Source organism: Pteropus medius, unplaced genomic scaffold (assembly GCF_902729225.1).
Source record: "Pteropus medius unplaced genomic scaffold, Ma_sr-lr_union100, whole genome shotgun sequence".
Lineage (NCBI taxonomy): Eukaryota > Metazoa > Chordata > Mammalia > Chiroptera > Pteropodidae > Pteropus > Pteropus medius.
The window spans coordinates 7994149-8001178 of NW_024349798.1; the positions used below are offsets into that span (position 1 = coordinate 7994149).

Consider the following 7030-nt stretch of genomic DNA (forward strand, 5'->3'; position numbering starts at 1 on the left):
AATAAATGCTTGAGACGTGAATGGCTGCATGCAGGGCCAATGAATGGTGGGGATGACAGACTGAACCAGAAGTTACATGAGCATAAGCAATTTGTGTCCTTCCCAAAGGGGGACGCTCCCTTTATCAGGCAGCCTTTCTGGGCATCCCAGTGAAACGCCTGCTGATATCTCATTATCTAGGATTGAGTCACATGGCCAAACCCTAGCTGCAAAGGATGCTGGGAAGTGTAGTCTTTCCGCCTCACCCCTACCCCCCCTTGTGGAATAATGTAACGAGTTTAAAAGAGAGGAGGTAAGAGTGGATACCAGGCTGAGAACCATCTGTCCCTGCCCCGTGAGGAATGGGATTCTGAAGGGTGAGGAGACCTCAGAAAGAGGGCCCCCAGGCAGGTGAACCAAGGTGGCAAACAATGTCTGGCTGCCTTCAAGGCCTCTGATAGGCTGAGGAAGGCTGAGGCTCTCCGTGGGTTATTTAAAAATCAAGAAACACAAAAACCAGGTTTCGGAAATGTTCTGTTCACCTATTTAAATGTAATACGGTAGCACTTTTAATTTGTCTCCACAATTATAGGCTGTGTGGCATTTTGCAAAAGTTTCATCGTCCCATTTAACACTCCCTATGAATGTGAGGTCCAGCCTCTGTGTCTACACTCCTTCCCACTGTCTGTCATGGCGAGCCTGCCGTGTTATATGATACTGTCTAAGCTCCCCCACCCACCTCAGCACCTTCCACCCCCTTGCCCAGTCCTCATACTCTTTACGTGCCCAGCACCTCGCACAGTGCCTGGTACCCAGCCTATCCTTTGAGAGAGAGATACTGAGTCAGCAGCATCTCCAGGCCTTCTCCAGAGATGCTCAAATGCCGAGGACCTGGGATTCACCCCACACGACTTTAATTCAGAGGCTCCTCGGGGTGCCCCATGGCTAGCGGATCTTTCTCCGAGAGGCCCTGTGTGGGCCTGGCCCCATGCCAGGCTGGGCAGGGCCTACCCTCCCCAGCTTCCTCTCCTACACAGAGCTTCTGGGCAGCCAGCAGTTAAGTCCATCGTGGGAAGCCATTGTGTGTGAAACACACGGGGACAGCGGGCGTGCAAAACTACTTCCCCGCCCCGCATGTGGCATAATTGTATTTTCAGGGAGGGCCGATCTATTAGCCAAGTGCGGGTCTCAACTGTGTAACTTTTATAAAGGAAACACTGAAGGCCTCTCAGGGCGAAGGATATTATAATTATGGATGATTTATGCTCTCCAGCTAATGTATACATTGCACTTTGGGAGAACGTTCTGCTTGACGTGGCCAGAAACATTAAGCAAAAAATAGTGTTGCAGCCTGGCTTAGAAATCCATCTTTTGTTTTATGTCCAATCTATCCAGTGCTAAAATATTTGGAATGATATGTCCGCATGCTGCTGTGAAGGAAATATGAACATAATAAGTGTGTTTCTGATTTCAGACCGGATTGTAATTTCCTTCTAAACTACCTCACTGAGTTTAGCATGTTTATTCCTTGGTGGAATATTTGCCGCATATTGCAGTACAAAAGAAAATAATAATAATAATAATTTCAGGGCTAGGAGGGACCTTAGTGGTTATCTAGCCTGGGGTGTTTGAACTCAAATTACAGCGCAGACTGGTAAGTGATCTGACTTTTATGATTTGGACCCCAGAAGTCAGAGAAAAGAGGAAGAGGAGGAAGAAAGAGTGGAAGTCGCCAGAATGGGAACGCAGCCGCTTTGCCACGTTGCCCCGGTTAAGAACAGGCAGATGTAGGTGTGGCATCTCCCCTCCATCTGGCACATGGGAGACCTTCGATAAGTCACGGAATCTCTCTGGACCTCAGTGTTCATCTCAGCAAGAAGGGGATTAAGACCCACCCCTGATGCCGATGCGGGACTGGGGGCAGTTTCCCACTCCAAAAGCAATTCTCCAACACCAGCCGGGCGTCCTACAGTTCAACTCAATTCTGACACTATCTACCTGGAGGCAGCAGCACATCACACAGGTTGAGGGCTCAGTCCCGCAAGACAATGCCCCCCGCCCCCGCCACACACACACACATTTCAGGCTCAGATACCAAGTTCAGATGTTGTCACCTGTGTTTCTGACCAACCAGCTACGGGTGGGAGGTTCCCACGACACCTGATCTTGAGTCTGATCAGTTTTCGCTAAAGTGCCTCTCAAAACTCAGAGAAACATTTGACTCATGAGCCCCCCTGCATATTGCGAAAGGATGGGAGTCAGGAAGAGTGAGGTGGAGATGTAGAGGGCAAGGTGTGGGGAAAGGGCGTGGAAACTCCATGCCACCCTTCCCGAATGACCACGTGTCCACCAACCCGGAAGCTCTCTGAACTCCATTCTTTGCGTTTTTATGGAGGCTTCACGACATAGGCATGATGCTTAAATCATTGGCCACTGGATTCAACCTCCAGCCCCTCTTCCCCCCCGCAGAAGGTCAGTGGGGTGTGACCGAAAGTTCCAACCCTCTAATCACATGGTGGGTCCTCCAGGCAGCCAGCCCCAATCCTACCTGAGGGCTGAAAGGTGCCTCATTAGCATAGCAATAGACACCTTTGTTGCTCTCACCCACTGAGGGAATTCCAAGGGCTTTAGAAGCTCTCCGCCAAAAATGGGTGTGAAGACCAAATATGTATTCCTTATTATAAATCATAATATTACTGAGATCGAGACAGCTCTCCCCTCACCTGGCTGTCAGAGCAATGAATGTGATAATATATGCAAATTATCATTGTGACAGTGGCATAGCCAAGGAGAAAACAGGCCCCAGATTTTTGCCTGCCACAAATACATCCATTTCTACTTACAAACACTTGCTGACCCCATATTTCCTTCCTGCTTCTTTTCTGCCCACTGAAGTCTTACCCATCCTTGAAGGCTGAGTTTAGGTTCACCCCTAGACAATAATTTTGCTGGCTCCCAGACTTTTCACTTTCATGAGTCAAATGAAAAACAATGAAAGGAATGGAGTGTGTGCCCAATGATTATTTTGAGGACCTACTTCATACTTATATATGTTCACATGGGTACAGTGTAGCGCGCTATAAATAAAAGCACAGACACTAATATAATCTATTGAAGTTAAAAGTTGAACATGTGTGGTTTCATAGAAACTCACTGCTTTACCATTGTGTCAATCATTTTGGCTTGGATGACTAAATATTTCATCAAGCCCATACTGATATCTCCCTTTGCAGAAAGCTTTATAATTCTTTTCATTTTCACTACACACACTAGTGCTAATAATAACAATAATAATAATAATAATGGCAACTATTTGTCAGTTACCTACTATGTTGATGTATTTTACATGCCTGATTTCTTTTAATAATCTTACTAATGCAATATAGCTACACAGTCCTACAGAGCAGCCACCAGCCACATGGGCTATTGAGCACAGAGAGTTGCTGTAAATGTAAACTACATACAAGATTCAAACACCTAATGTAAAAAAGAATGCAAAATGTGTATTAATATTTTTTGTTTTAGTCAAATGTTGAAATAGTTTTATTATATTGAATTTATCTGTTATATATAATATATAAATCCAATTAATGTCACCTCTTCCCTATTTAGTTTTTCTTGATGTAGCTACAAGAAAACTTAATATTGTATACGTGGCTCACATTTGTGGCTCACAGGACAGCGATGATGTGGAGTACATATTAACTCCATTTTACGGATCAAGAAATTGAGGTTTTGTTTCCAAAGGCAGTATAAAGAGTGGACCCAGGATTCAAAGTTGGATTTGACTGACTTACTATCCAGGATGCTTTATTCAATGCATCTTTCATAGTTGGCTGTTTTTAGTAAGCACAGCACATAAAATGAATGTAAATCTCACCCCCCCTTCTATCTCTCGTCACGTGATCAGCAAGTTAGTTTCCACTATTTTTTTTTTTTTTTTTGCAAGACCTCCATAAGTCTTTCAAACAACAACCCCAAGATTCTGAACTGGCTTCTTACTAATTCTAGACACCACCTCTCCATGATACAAGATGTATTCCATTCAGTCGAAGCTCCTTCATTTCACCTTGTAACCATCAGCAGGTTCCAGAAATCAGCATTCTTCCTATGATACAGCTATTGTATCATGCAATTGAAGTGTTGTTTTTGTTGTTGCTTATTTTCAACATCCCATGTTAAGGATGAGCTCAGACTCTGTTTTTGATTCGTAATTAAACAGGAATCTCAATTCCAGCCTTGGTCCCTGGTCTTTCTGCAAAGAGCCTGTCCTGGCCAAAGTTATATTATGTTAGGGTACACACATTTGTAACAAACACACTCAATGGAGGATATCACACCTGGCGACTAAGTCTGTCTGGTGAAATGACTACATGGGCTCGTACGTGAAATAGAATTTGTGATCATGTGTGTGGCTCTCTATCGTATAAAGACATTCAAAAATACTTTCTTCCTTGATGTGTTCCACTTGGGAAATTCATGTTTTTCTATCCCCTCCTTCTTTACATCTGAAAGGAAGGAATGAGTTGGTAGAAATATTCTGCTCCAAAGGAAGATCAATGTTTTTTTGTTTTGTTTTGTTTTTAATATTTTTAGGCGAGGCAACCCTTGGTTGACCTCACAGATTTGCAAGCTTACAACTGTCAGCTTACAATCCTTTATTTTTTTTATTTTTATTTTTTACACCTACAGCACTTGGTCTCCCTAGGTGGTCTCCCATCCAAGTACTAACCAGGCCCAACCCTGCTTAGTTTCTGAGATCAGACAGGATCAGGTTTGTTCAGGGTGGCATGGCCGTAGACTGGAAGATCAATGTTAATAATGTTCATTTTTCTAAGTACAGCCTTATCCTGACATGAAAGTTTGGGAGCCCTAACATGGGCCCCCTCCCTGTCTTCTGCACCCAGGTGAGAGTCAAGATGTTCCAGACAGAATTTGCTCTTCTCGAAGTAGGGCATGTACACTATTTGATGGATTGACTCTCTTCATCACTTCGGCGAGAAGGAACCTCAGCATCCCTTATGGAAATATTTCACAGCCTCAGAGTGCTTCTTCTCCCAGCAGCAGATGGTTAACTTCCTCTCACAGCAAAATGTCCTCGGGAGGACTTTATCCTTTATCAGGAATCCTGGAAAAATACCAAGGAAGAAAGCAAGCTGGCACACACCTGCAGAGGGACCCAGGAGCCCTGGGTATCTCTCTAGGCCTTTCTTTTTCTACCTGGGTTTCTAGGTAGCCTACAGGAGACCCACTTTTGTTAAAAATGCAGATTTGGGGACTCCATCCCAGGCCTACCGAATCAGATCATCAGGGCGTGGAGCCAGGGCATCTTCATTTTTATCAGATTACCCAGGTGATCCTGGTGTCCGCTAACATGTACGAACTCTGACTGTAGGAGGACTTCATAGATGCTGGGCGAAACCATCTTAAATCCAACCAAATTAATTATTAATTAAATAAATGTCTGCCTGGACCCCAATTCATAACTTTCATGCTGCAGTGCCCTCCTGAGGTCCGGAGGTGCCATTTAATGAATGAGTAACCGGGGACATAAACATGAATTACTTATTTATTTGCTCCAAGTCCTCTTCCCCTTCTCAATGAAAACGTGGGCATCTGCCGCTGAGAACCCCCACCTGATGGGAGAGATCTGTGGTCCTTCTCGAGAAAAAAAAATTGCTCCCTGCCCTCAGAACGCAGGCAGGATGAAGCAGCAGTTCTACGTTTATATTATGCTTAATAATTAATCATGGGCACAGAAATATGCATGAGCATTGACTGCAGGCATTCTCAGTCAATAAACAAGTATTTTTAGTACCACGAATGCAGACTGAGCCTTTACTTTAAGTAAAAGATGACAAAGAAAGAAGGGGAAAGCGGGGGAAGGAGAGAGGGAGGAAAGCACTCTAATTGGCTATAAGGGGTCCTATTTGAAACACCAGTTTGCCATTTAATAATGACAGCTAATGTTTATTGAGCGATTCCTATTTATCATGTAGCCTACATCTATTAATTTCTTCAAATTAATTCCTCCAAACAGCCCTGTAGGGTAGTTACTATTATTAGCTGCATTTAGTAGATAAAAAAAAATCTGAAACACAGAGAGTAATGGTAAACTCCTGAGCATCACACAGCTAATAAGTGGTAAACCTGGGATTTGAACCGTGGGATTTAATTAAGTCTAGAGCCCACTGTCTTAAATGCTTCTAATTTCTCTGCCATGAAGCCTGTTTCAAAAGAAATATTTCCAAAAACCTTTCCATAAAAGACTGAAAATCCTATGGATTTCATTGACAGTGGGAAGTGGATAATCCATATCGATTACTGTATTAGGGTTCTTCAGAAAAACAGAACCAATAGGATATATGTAGATACATAGAAAGAGATTTATTTTGAAGTACTGGCTCATGTGATTATGGAAGCCAAGAAGTCCCATGGCCTGCCATCTGCAAGCTGGAGATCCAGGAAAGCTGGTGGCTTAGTTCCAGTCCAAACCCGAAGACCCAAGACAGTGGATGTCCCAGGACAGGAGAAGGCAAACATCCCAGCTCAAGCAAGAGAGCAAATTCCCCTTTCTGCTGCCTTTTTATTCTATTCGGTCCCTTAGAAGATTGAGTGATGCCCACCCAGATGGATGTGGGTGCTCTTCCTTACTCAGTCTACCAACTCAAATCCTAACCTGCTCTGGAAGTGCCCTCACAGACACATCTAGAAACAATGTTTTCCCAGCTTCTGGGCATCCCTGAGCCCAATCAAATTGACCAACAAAATGAACCATCACAGTGATTAACTCATTGCATTGTAATTGGGAGTGATAATTTACATAATAGGTCAGTAAAAGATTTCCAAGAGCTTGAGAGACTTGGCTGAGATCACCCCTGATATGGCTGTAATGAGATTGCCATTCTTCTGCCTGCAACCAGAGCCCTTTCTACTGTTTGTCTTGCTTCCTCTCGGCATAAACAGCTTGTTTGAGCTGATCTTGAGAAATCTGGACAAATCCTAGCAGTTCATAAAACATTAAGGACAATAGAGGCTCGTGGAACGGTTT

At 43.8% G+C, this 7030-nt stretch overlaps 1 pseudogene; it reads right to left on the bottom strand.

The window, feature by feature from the left end:
* Nucleotides 1-4662: 4662 nt before the first annotated feature.
* LOC120620727 (uncharacterized) lies at nt 4663-4781 on the bottom strand (annotated as a pseudogene).
* Between the last annotated feature and the right edge of the window lie 2249 nt (nt 4782-7030).